The sequence below is a fragment of the Oculina patagonica genome, chromosome 4, assembly GCF_052425735.1.
Source record: "Oculina patagonica isolate OP01 chromosome 4, crgOcupat, whole genome shotgun sequence".
In the NCBI taxonomy this organism is placed as follows: Eukaryota; Metazoa; Cnidaria; class Anthozoa; order Scleractinia; family Oculinidae; genus Oculina; species Oculina patagonica.
The window spans coordinates 52,803,748-52,817,023 of NC_135761.1; the positions used below are offsets into that span (position 1 = coordinate 52,803,748).

Sequence of the window (13,276 nt, forward strand, 5' to 3'; positions counted from 1 at the left end):
ACCAGAAGCAATGCACAGGGGGGGAAGGGGAAACCGAGTATGAGGGGCGCGGCCCAGAATCGAACCCATTGTCCATTATAGTCCCGCCAATAAACCCGAGTCCTTTTGGGTAAATGTACTTTTGTAATGGACTAATGTGCAAACGATTAATGTTTAAGTTGTGACCAGTTTCAAGAACGGCATGTAATGCAAGCTCCCAGGGGGCTACTCTAAAACGTTTTATACGTGGAGGCTCCGCCCAGAGGTCCAACTCCTTACCCTTTTATATACCCTTTCGAACACCTTTTATTGAAAAGGGTATTCCTTTCATATATCTACATGGCATGACATAAACCTAAATGTAGCGTTTAATAAATTAAAGTGACCAGCCATGAGGCGCGTCTGTTAGAAATATTTTGAATAAAATCCCTTTGAAATACCTAATTGACAGATTTTCCTTTTTTCTAAACTTTTAAAATCCCAATTCTTGAAGCATGAAGAATGCAAAGACCGTTTGACAACAAAATTGATACAAGACACGTTCACCACATTTCCCGCCATTCCGTTTGGGGTCGTCTCCACGAAAATGCGCAAGAACATCCACGCAACGGGCGTTCACATCCGCTGAAGTACTGCCGGGTACCATGTCTAAAAATAACTTGAGAGGGATTACCTTTGGAACGAGGCCTATATGGGGGAGTCACTCTCATACCTTCATCCTCTCTTTGTTTTAAATCAACAGCATTAAAAACGGCAACATTTTTTTACCGCGAATCTTCCCAATTTTTTACCGCAAATCCTTGCATCTCCATTGTCCTATTATGCATCTCCAGTATTTCTAATACCCAAACCCCGGGGGGTTTATATTAGAAAAAAAATTGTCCCTGCCGCCCGAGGGAGGCTCCGCCTTAAAGGGGGCACTTTTTCAGGCTAGCGGTATATAATACAATACAATACATACTTTATTGACTTTCCCCTGGGGTTTTTAAAATTAATTAATATTATTATTTTAATTTTTTTTTATTTTTTTTATTTTTATATAAAACGGAAGGGGTTTTACGAGTTGAAGAATATGTCTCAAATGCACTTAATGGCTGATCTAATGAGGTCAGAAAAGGGGTTTTGTCTTTTGACTGTAGGTATGTGAACAGGGTACCATTTTCTATGAAAGGCGTTCCAAAGGGGTACTCTTTCTGTCAGAAATGGTATATACAAAAAGGGTTTGGACATCAGGTTGCAGCCACCCTGTACGAATTTTGTAAAGTATCCACCTGGTGGTAAAAGTTGACCCTGGGTGATTTTATACGACACCCTTTGAAGGACTTTGGGAGCCCTGGGCCCGGTTGCATAAAAATACTTAAGATTACGGGCGATTTTCTGCAACAGCTCTCTGCGTTCCAGTGAATGTTTTCAAAACATTTTGGTTTTTCCAGTGCTCTTTAGTACATTTCCTCCCACGGGAGAAAACCCCTCAGAGCACAGGGAATGGCTGCAGAAAATCTCACGTAATCTTAAAGTATCTTTATGCAACCGGGCCCTGGAGCCCAAAAATATTTGGGACCCTATTAAGGGGTTGCATGTCAATTTGGTTAAAGAATATTCCACACTAACTTATACAGAAAAGAAGATAGTTAAAATTATAATTCCCCTGTAGAGTAAATTATTTAAAGAGTCAATTCGGATGAGACATAATGAAATTTACTTGTAGTTAGGTGTGCAAGAAACGAGAAAGTGAAAGGGTGCAAGATCTTGTAACTTCTCATTAACAAAGTATACATTCACAAGGCAGTTACATGACCTCAAAACAGAACACTAATATATTCTTTATTGTAAATAGAAAAATGTAAATATAAATTTAAAATATAACTGTACTATAATTATCCCTTAACAGTCCAAATACATTTAATGTCCAACTTTTCATTTATGAAACATATCTTAACAATTTTGTTGTAATTTACAAAATCAAGTCAAAAAAAAAAAAAAAAAAATAGCCACCTGAAATATCTCTTTACATTTTAAGTCCTATGGAAGGCAGGAGGGGAAAAAGATGGGGGAAGCAAAAGATGGGTAGCAGCTTTACATAAAGTGGACAGAAGGCTCAATCCTAAGTATGATGGACACCCATAAATAGTACGGGAATCCATTTTAGCGGTAGACTGTCTTATTGATGACTTACACTACAGTATGCAACAATGTTACAAAAATCTATGTCACATACAATATGGTCTTGTTAAGTTTTGGCTTACTCTGAATTTGAGCGTGTCTATTATCGTTACAGTTAAATCCTGCTATTTCAAACCGACAGGGAAACAAAAAGTAGTTCTAAATAGCTGGGAAATGGGTTTTAGCTACAAATGGGGAATTCAAAATAACCGAGTTTGCGAATTAGCAGGGTCTAACTGTACATCAAGTCTTTCCCCTCTCCTCTACCCCTAGCCAGATGTTAAAGAGCACACGTACAAGTCCTGTGATGGTTTAGACAATGGTTTGGTTTTTGCCAGACACTGTAGCTCGCAGTGAATAAATCACCATATCGTTACCACCACAAATTAAAGGTGTGCATAGAAGAAAGTGAGTAATAACTTCAGGAAAGTTTTAAGATAACCAGCAAAAAATAAAATCCTAGCAAATTGTTTCACAGGTCTTTTTTAGCATTGATAGATTTAGGAAGAGCCACAGATTTGTTACGCTAAAACAAATCCACTCTTTGTTGCTGGTTTTGATCAATCATTCTAGTTGGTAGGCTCGATTTCTGAAACCTCAAACTATTCCTCTTTAGATTATCCACTAATGAAAATCTACAACCGGTTAATGAATTAAAGGAATGAGTAAAACTAAAAATTTACATTCAACAAGTAATCCAAAACTGAACCACAGAGTCAGCATGCCTTTCTTCCATGCATTCCTTCATTGTATATTGCAAAATCCTTCTTTTGCTGCTATAAATCAGTTTTATTATAATTGTCCCTACCAAACCTGACAAAACAATAAACATTGGCTTATTTCAAAAGTGTAAAAGATTTCATGTACCAGTTTAACAGGGATGTAGCTGTGAAAACACTAGCCCAGCTCAACAAGCCCAGCCAGCTTTTCTGGCCTTGGCAGCTCTAAAAGGTTTACCAAAGTCTTTGTTTTTGTGTGAAATTTCAGCCAGATTTAATTTCTCTCAGCTGGTGAAATTAGCCAGCAGCCGAGTCTTAGCAACATCCCTGGTTTAAATAAATAAGATTATGATAAACAATACAAGAGTAGCATTTTACAGGAGATACTAGACTTAGTGTGAGCTTACATCAATAAATAAAACATTACTGTAACTTGACAAAGAGCTTCAGAAAAGTATACTTGGTAATGACTTATCCTGTTTTTAACTCCGAGACCAGTTAAATTTAAGACCACAATTTACTGTTTTCTATGAAGAACAGCTAAGTTCTTTGATAACAATTTATTGAAAACTACAGACAGTAGTAAATGTTGTTTAATTAGACATTTGCTTTGGTAAATGTCCACAAAGCGATGTCAGAAAAGCTCTTTAAAAATACAGAACTTAACAGGAACTTTACTTCTCAAATTTTTAAAACATAGCATGGGTGTTGGCAATTAAGGAGTAGTCAAAACTGATGGAAGAGTGAAAAAAACTTCGTGGACTCTGAATAATGCAAAGGAAAATTTTACTACGAAGAATAACAGAGATGACCCATTACCAATAGCACCTTTTAAGTTCAGATTTGTTATTTACCTGATTCACTTACTCATAAAAAAATAATTTCTGATACACTTATAAGCATTTACTCCTCAAAAGAACATGTTCCAAACTGCATAAAATAATTACTGTACATAATAAATTCTCTGTCTTTTCTAGATTACAAGACACACTCTTCACCAAAATGGTGACTGCAGCATTATTTTCTAAAAGTCTTGTTTATGATAGCATCTGAAGCTTGACAGGTTTGGTGTAAAGGTAAAGTGAGCTTTTAGAACATCATTTTCAATTTTTTTTTGACCATTGCTCAATGGCTGCTAATATTGAGTGGATTGCATTAATCTACCAAATGCCATTAGTCAACATTTTGGGGAAAAAATACTAGTAATATCATGAGAAGAATGAGCTGTTTACACTATGATGCCGAATTCAAAATGGTTTTAATGTTTAAGAAGTGGGAAGTAGATAATACCTAATACCTTTCTGGTATGCTTTGGTGGCAATAAAAGATGTGTCTGGTTGAAGCATGCTTCGTGTTCAGCTGGTGAGTTGAGCTGAAGCAAAATACCCATGGTTTATTTTAGACCAAAATAAGCCTGATATGCTCACAATAAGGTATTAATTGTTTCAAAAAATCTGGCAATAACAGGAACAGGAAATCAGGACAGCAGGCATGGCTTCTGATTGGCCAATTCCAAATGTTGGCACAGCAGCAACCAAATTAGCAAAAAAATAACTTACTGTAAAATCTTAAATGACACAACAGTGTAAATTACCCTTTCTAATGATAATAACTATTAATAGAAAAATAATCTCGCTCCCAATAAACTATAATAAATGGGAAATATAAATTTAATAGTACTATAAATATTCCCCTTATTTAATGTTATCCAAAGTGTTTCATTCCATTTGCATAGCAACAGTAACATATTCAATCAAATAGCATACACAGTTTACTTTATATAACTTTCAATATTACTGTATGCCTTTAATAACAATAACAAGATTCATATAAAACAAAACTTAATGCACCCATCAAGCCTAGATTATGTCACGTGTAGTGGGGATGACGTCTGTTTCTTTTAACTTCCCACAGCTACTATGGTGGTTGTTTTAAATACAATAACTCTCTGAACTTCTAATATTTGCAAAACTTAAATGAAACCACCTCTGAATAATAAACTGTCTTGAAAAGGTAGTATGTTCAGATGAAACTGTCATATGTCAGAGAACACCTTACAAGGTCATGGGTGGTACCTTTATCAAGAGTGACACCATTGGCAGTGGACCCAGGTGTAAACAGGTTCTCTCCATTTTGGTTCTTTGAATCATCCACAAAGGACTGTTCAGCTTGTAGAGTCTGGGAAGACTTAGATTCCCCTACTGCAAACATCATCTGCACGTCTCTTCTTCAATCCACATCTTTCTGCATCATCACAGGGGAAACCGTTTTCCAGCACATCCTTTGATGCATTTGGTTCCTCTACAGGGCCATCATCTTCCAGTTTCCTCTTCATTCCGACCCTGCTTGCGTCAGTGATGGTACTTTCTTCACGAGCCACCTTACAAGGATTTGAGTCCTCTGTATTGGCTGCATCGTCATCTTCACGTTTCCTTTTGATTCCACAGGTCTGGGCACCATCGTTTCTATCACTTGCATCTTCTCCGTTCACAGTTGATACAGAATCACTGCTCTCCCCTGGAGCAGTTGAATTGGTGGGAGACTTAGGTACAGGAGTCACCCCTGTTTCTACAGCTATGTTATCGCTGTTTGCCTTTGAGCAAGGTTCAGCGAGAGAACTCTCTTGCTCCTTGTTGTTGTTTAGGTCAGAATTACAAACAACTGGAGCAGTCCCAGCTTCATGATTGACAAGTGAATTTTGAGGTGTTTCACTTTGTCTAATATTTTGGCCTGTGTTCAAAGGGGTAGCCGAATTAGTGGTGGTGCTTGACTTGTATCTGCGCCCCCTAACACTTGGGTTACCTAACTTCTTAAAGCGATCTCTGTAACTTGAGCTGCCTTCACTGAAAAATGCAAAAGATGGGCGGCCTGGGGGAGTCGGCAGCAAAGCATGAGGGCCTTTGAATGGAAGTGATCTAAACTGGTTAGTAACCAATGGACTATATGACCTTGTAGGAAGAGGGTCCGAGTAATTTGCAGGTTTGAACATATATTTCCCTTGATAGTAGGGACCCTGCGGTGTGCCAAAATTGAAGTTCATTTCATGTACTGGTGGATAGCTTCGTTGGAATGGGTAAGGGACTGGTGTGTAAACGGGTTGATACTCTCTCGCCCTTTGCGAAACAAATGGGAGATTGTAGCTCATGCTTAAATTACCCAAGGTATTCCCATAAGGACTAGAGCCATGGAAGAGAGGCGAAGGTGTTTGATATCGGTCATAAACAGGAGAATTCCAGTAGGGAACATAGTAATATTCCGGCTCGTAGTCGTCATTGTACATGAGTGGAGGAGGTGAATTCCAGTTATCTTCGTCCCCATTATCCGGGTAATAGTTGCTCCATGGCACCGGAGAGGAGTTTCTGTTGGTAGCCGGGTTTGGCAGTGGGGGAGGGTCGGGCAAATTCTTGTTCCATGACGTGCACACCTCTGTCAAAATAAGATTTGAGATCTTTCGATGGGCACGCATTCCCCAGTGAATACCATCTTCGGCCTGTGTGAAATTCTCCTTATTCTTCAGCTCCGTGAATAGATCCAAGTAGATTTTCTTCTGTTCCGTGGTGGCCAGCCAGGCGAATTTATTCGCCGTTTTAATCTTTTCGACCGGAATTGTGAGAAATCCCTTCCGCAGAAAGCCGCCCTTGCATCTTTCAGCGAGCGGCAAGGCAGCATTCCAAATGAACAGCAAACTCGAGGAAAACATTTCAGTTATGTCCTTTAATAGCTTGTCCAAGTTCTCTTTATACTGCTGCAAGTTGCTGTCTCCATAGTGGTGTAAATCCCAAAAGGTAGAATTCATGACAATGATGTCCGGCTGACATGTTTTCAACTCATTCAGAATGGATGCCATGTGTTCGCTGTAAGACCGTGTTACGAAGTAATACTTGAAAAACGCTTCGCCGTCGCTGAATTCTCGGACCTCTCTGTAGCCGACACCATTCACCATTTTCCCTTCTAGCTTTCCCCCGCTTAGTAACTTGTCGCCGAGAAAAGACAGCTCGCCCTTCGCGCGCAATTCTCGTTGGTGTAAATAGCGGCTGTCGTTTTGAGTCCAGAGGCAAACAAGGTCTTTGTAAACAGAGCGCTGGATAGAGTCACCGATAACGATAACTTTCCTGTTTTGAAGCAGTTCATGGATATCCTTGTTGAAAAATATGGCCATTTTGAACGGTGTAACAATGCAGAAAGTCAGGCAAAAGGCCACAATACCCCGACACTTCACATCGCGCAAGACATCTGCGAAGGAAATATGACTCGCTTTCGCTTTCCACGGTTCCACGTGACATGTCACTCTGTCACGTCCGTCTTGGATCGCATTGTCTTCAAAGGGTTTCCGAAAATTGTCACGTTTTCTCGCCTCTTTTCAAAAAGACAAAAAGTATGAAAAGCGAAAAAGAAAACACAGTACTGTAGAAAAAGTGCTACCATATGATTGGGGTTAGAGGTTTCATATTTTTTATCTTTATGTTATAGTTTCAAATAATTTTAAAAATTGTGAAATGCTTGAGTAAAGTAATGGAAAAAGTTTTCTTATCGGACCTCTAAAAGAGAGAGAGTTTTGAGTATTTCCTGCTCGCATTGTTTTTTTTTTAGTTTTTAGGCTAAAATGTTTCCTCATTGGAACAACAGGCGAAAACCATCTGCGTTCGCAATGTTTCTAGTTCCCCCAAGTAAACTTGCGTGCTTATGCGTCCCCCTTTTTCTCCGTTTACCGTCGAATGCGTTTCCTATTTTTGGGTCGGTCGGTCGGATAAAAAAAAAATAAAAAAGTCAGGAGCAAGATAGAACTAAAAACCTGGAACAACGAAACGTGGTCCCAAAATCAACATGGCGGCAACAGAGAAAAGAAAAGAGGGTCGGTGCAGTAGTTAAACTATAAAGCCGAGAAATGCGAAAACAGATGAACCACCAACAATCTTTTGGAATAGTAAATCTTTGATATTTCTAATAACACAACTTCGTTGTTTTTTTTTTTTTTTTTTGAAAAACCCAAATTTTGGGTCAGTCGGACGACGGTAAACGGAGAAAGAAAAGGGGGCAGCCTTATGCTTATTGTTAGGAAGGACAGCATAATAAAATCGTCTGTTGTGCTCATGCTTGTGCCGGGTTATATGCTTGTACTTATTACCAAGACGTGAAAATACAGTTGCAAAACCAGACTCTACAGAACCCATCCCTCCCAAAACGAGGGTAGTGGGGGGCTCAAATTGAACAGGTAGCTATTTTAAAAAGAAAGTAGTATTTCGTTTCCGGATAGCGGACCGATAAATATTAAAAATAGGGCATAAAGTATGGTGGGAAAGGTTGAGGAGAGATGGGTTTGTAACACACGATAGCCTATGCTTCTTTGCATGGTCACTGAGCACATTTTATTTTGGCTCTTATTATTGTTATATTTTCCTTCTTTTAATTAATTTTTTTTTCTCTAAATAGTGTGTTATAGTGTATGATTTTTTTTAAATAGTCAGAAATAATAAAAATCTGAAATCTGAGAAGATCCTACGTCGAGAATCAGTCAGGAAGAATTGCGAAACAGTCAAGTTTTTTGCATGCATGCAAATTCCTTTTCCCTTCCGTGCTAGCAAACAAGAGACATACGAAGACATCCAGTCTTGTTTGCTCTTCTAAGCAATCTTATTGGTGGAAAATTTGGGATTTGCAATTGGGTCACTACGACTGGAAACAGCAAATAAATAAACAACAATGGAACTGGTATAATATTAGTATATAAAAATACTAATATTATATAAATAGATATAAAATATAAAAACACTAATATTATATAAATAGAAAAATATAAAAATATATATTATAAATAGATAATCGAAGATAGTAAAATGACACAGTATTAAATTCAATAAGTTAAAAATGATTACAAGATTACTAAATAGTATTTATATTGAGAGCGAGCTGACTGCAATGTCCGTCCAACACATCAGTAATGTTACATCAGAATGTTAGATTTAGAAAAAAAAACAGGAAAACAATAGGTTGGGAAATGAGATTTGGGCAACATTGGTGGGCTGGGAAATGGAAGTTTATACCCTCCTTCTCGCTTAGGGGTGTAAATTTTCGGTTTTGGTCTCACTTTGGGTGTTCCCCGAAAAAACGCCAATTTAGCTACAAAAATCTCGTTTAGGGTTACGCGCAAGTAAATATAGTAAGTGACTTTATTTCAGAAAATCCAGAGAAATTCGAAGAACTTTGTATCCACAAACCGTCTAAAGAGGGTTATATTATTTTTATCGACTTAAAAGTTTTAAAACTTAGATATCACTATAGGTATCCAGACTCCGTCTTATTTGCTATTGAACTATATTTTCTGATAAGCTTTGTGCCGTTTTCAATAAGAAATGCCCCGCACTCCAGGACAGCCTGCCACCAACATCTAGATGAACGTACATGGTCGAAACAGGATTGTCTTCTCCGAACAGGATGATTTCGCGCCATTCCCCCCACCGCCAAATGGCAAGAATTTATTTGCGTAGAATATTCAAGACAGATAAAGAATAGACTGCGTTACAGCCGGACGTGTCACAGACAGTCTAAACCGCCGGAAACCTCCGGTTAAGTCGAGGATTTTTTAAGACGTCGGCTGAGATAGTGAGGGTATCAATGGTGCGAGAGCGAGCGCGAGCACAGGCGCGAGCACGAGATACAAAAAATAGCCGCGAGCAGAGCACTTTTCAAAAAGTAACCCCACTTAAAACCGAGCGCGATGTATGCGAGCACGAGCAAACGAGCACCCACTAATTTTGTGAGCATCCGAGCAAAAGTTTGTGAGCTGCGATTTTTGAGGGACCATTCATGACCCCTATAGTGAAATGTTACACTCGCGTGTACCACACGCGCGATCGGGACGCGCGAGATGTTATACGCCAATGCACAAACAGAGCGATGTCCAATCATACTTGACGACAAATAAATGACGTGTGTGGATTACTGTCCCAAATTATTGAGCTCGGTGCTTGGCAAACGCAAATACAACAGTTTCAAAATGGTTCCGTGAATTTTTCTGCGAGGTTAGGCTGGTATTTTTCGTTTGCTTGACAGAGAATCGATAACAGGACTTGATTTACAACAATATGCGTCGTTCAACAAGGGTTCACCCTCTTCGATCCCAAGACAACCGCCAAGAGTCGTATCCGGAAAAGTCGACCTACTGCGTGAAATACTTCATGTTTTTCATGAATGTTTTATTCTGGTTCGTAAGTTGTCTGATCTTGGCCATTGGTGTGTACGCTATGCTCGAAAAACAAGAAATTTACGGCCAAATTAGTCGGCTTACCACGGATCCTGCGGCCATTTTGTTGGGCATTGGTGTAGTGATGTTCGTTATTTCCTTCGCTGGCTGTCTGGGTGCGCTGAGAGAAAATATATGTCTGCTGCGATTTTACTCATTTATGCTCGGGTTCATGCTGTTGCTTGAGATTACAGCTGCGATTCTTGGTTACGTGTACTCGGAAAAAGTGAAAACGGAAATGCACAATGCCTTCACTAAGATGATCGACAATTATTTAGACGATCCTGATTTACAACTGGTTATCGACACCGTGCAGAAGGAGCTGAAGTGTTGCGGCTCTGAAAAATACACCGACTGGGAAAGGAATGTCTACTACAACTGCTCATCTCCAGCGATCGAAAGATGCGGTGTGCCTTATTCTTGCTGCATTACCGACGAAGTGAACTCTCAATGCGGTTTTGGCGTATTGGCGATTTCAGAGAGCGAAGCTGAGAGCATTGTTTACACTCAGGGATGCTTGAAAGGCGTCGAAGATTGGTTTCGCGGTAATCTCATTTTAATGGCCTCCATTGCAGCGTGTTTACCAGTGTTACAGCTCATTGGGTTCTGCTTTGCCCGGCGATTTACTGGAGATATTAAAGATGTCTTGGCCATGCAGGGGAGAGATTAACTGATATTTTATCTAAAGAGTACTTTGAACGGTGTCAACCACGTACTATAGTTTTATGAAAGCATGAAATTTTTAGGAAAGATTTCCATATAAGAACTTACTTATTTATAATTTATGAGTAAACAGTGTGCATTTACATGTACAGATATATTTGTAGAGTGTCATAGACAGCTCGACAGGCAAAATACATACAAGTAGAAACATTACGTGTGAGTTAATCTTACCAAAAAATATATAAATTATGCTTCATAAAAAAGGTTCCGTTGCTAGTCTAAAACGATAGAGTGAAGAATTATTAATGAAGACTAACTAATTTATACTTCTGCCAAAAAAGAAAGAACACATCAGGTAAAACAAGTTTCGTTTTTTTATATATTATTTTTTATATACTATTTTTTTATAGAACGGACCATCCGAATAGAGTGATTTCATTTAACCTGTGAAACATATATCTACCAGTTTGTGCGTAATAGTCGAAAGGAAACAAAAGAAAACAATGGAATTTGTGTCTTAGGGCCTCTTTACATGAGACTTTTCGTCCCTTGGAGACTTTCGTCCCGCGATGAATTCATCTCGGTGTCTGGTCATTTTCTTGTTGCTGTTTACATGATGATACATGATTTCGTCCCAGGATGAGTTCATTCCGGGACGATTTCATCCCGGGATGAAACACCGGGATGAAATGTCATCCCAGGATGAAACGTGACGAAAAACCCCACCTTCCCGGGATGAAATGTAATGTTATGTAAGCACGGGCGAGATGAATTCAACTCGGGCGGGACGACTTATCCCGGGATGAACACGCCCATGTAAAATTAAATTTTTTTCATCCCGGGACGAAACTCATCTTGGTTCTCATGTAAAGAGGCCCTAATACTATCTAAAAGGGTAACTATTATAACTATTATAACTATTTCACGGGTTAACTGAAATGACTCTAGTGATGTGGGTATATTAAGAACTTTTCAGTTTGTATGGATTTTTTGCAAGTGAATTCTCCTGTACATTTTTTTTCTGGTACTATCTTTTCTTTGATCCTCGTTGTATGGCTTTGGTATAAAGCCAGCTTATACACAGGCTTTTAGCCAGGATTTAAAAAGTGGGAGTCCAAAATTTCTATAAGGCCTGACTGTGTCCCCATAGGAGGGCCTGAGGAGCATGCAAAGTGTTTTTCTGCAGTTATGAGTGCAAAGGTATCTGAAGATACCCAAAATTGCCAAAAAAACTTGTCTGTATACAGTTATTCATATTAATTTTCTCTGAAAAGTGGCCATCCATAGGACTCCTGGACTCCCACCTGGCTAAAAGCCTGCTTATACACCAAATTGAAGAAACATTGACCCTGTGAAAAGCATAAACTGTGAACAATAACACCAAATGGGATTCTGGGTAGAAAACCTTGGTAGGCTAAATATCGAAATATTTTCTTTCTTTGAGAGCTTTAATCAGTCAATCAAAGAATGGCTGTTAATGGTTTGATGCACAGAGAATGAAATGCACTTTTAAAACCCTCCCAGGCCAGGCACTTTTTTTCACCCGATGACAGTAAATGTGGCCTGTAGTCGCTGATTTACTCAGTAGATTTCTCGTATTTTAAACAATCTCCTGATTGTTCTATATGTAATATAGAGTTACGAGATTTATATTCCTTGACATTGTTTTTGTTCTTTCTTTTATAAACCTAACGAACTCTCATTTGAGAATAAAAGTCAGTGATATTAAAGTTTACCGACGTTTTGGTGACTTCCTGTTATCATTATCAAGTTCAAAGTACATCATAGAATTGATTAATATACCAGGTCCATGTATCACAGGAAAACATAGTAGACATCGAAAGCTTTTTTGTGGTATAGGAAGAATAAAATATGGTGGTTTTGGGAATGTTCAACCCCCAATAATAGTTCACAGCGGTCAAACGCAAAAGTTGAAGTCACATCCGGTCTTCGCCGCCTCGAACTTTTGACTCGAAAGTGGGCAAACTTTTGCAAGAAATTGTTAAAGAAATAGTACGGTGAAAGAACAGTTCAAGCTTGGACACTCAGTGGAGATGAATTATCCAATTTCCAATCCATAAGCGGCGTATAAACCTTAACTTTCCAGGGACGGCGTTAACTTTTGGGTTTAAAGCGAAAGTTTTCGGAAAATTTAAGAAGTCCTTTGTATGGAGAAGTTTAGCGGGAATTGCACAGGAAGGAAGGAAATTCTTGGAGTCTAAGCACATACTGGAATCGCTAAACTGTAATAAGACATTACACTCATGAGAATCTTCAGTATTGAAGGAGGTGAGTTACATGGAAGAAGAAGAAGAATTATTTTGTCTGTAGCCTTTATTATATTTAAAAATCAAATCTTCAACCAATTTGTCACACCAGTTCTTAGGACCACTTCTATCAACAATACTACTAATAAATTAATATAATCGATAATAATTTGGAAACGCCATTTATATGGTAACCAAGTCTAAATATAATTAAAAATAATTCATCAACATTAAAAATATGACAG

General features: G+C 38.6%; 2 pseudogenes across 1 annotated transcript; one reads left to right on the top strand and one right to left on the bottom strand.

Moving 5' to 3' along the window:
* Positions 1–1,786: 1,786 nt before the first annotated feature.
* On the bottom strand, positions 1,787–7,110 carry LOC144650570 (uncharacterized; annotated as a pseudogene). The gene is made up of 2 exons (XR_013570147.1): positions 4,845–7,110; positions 1,787–4,809 (listed from the first exon to the last, which is right to left on the bottom strand). The product of XR_013570147.1 is annotated as an uncharacterized LOC144650570 (transcript).
* Positions 7,111–9,757: 2,647 nt separating this feature from the next.
* Positions 9,758–12,497, top strand: LOC144650572 (tetraspanin-33 pseudogene; annotated as a pseudogene).
* The last annotated feature ends 779 nt before the right edge of the window (positions 12,498–13,276 follow it).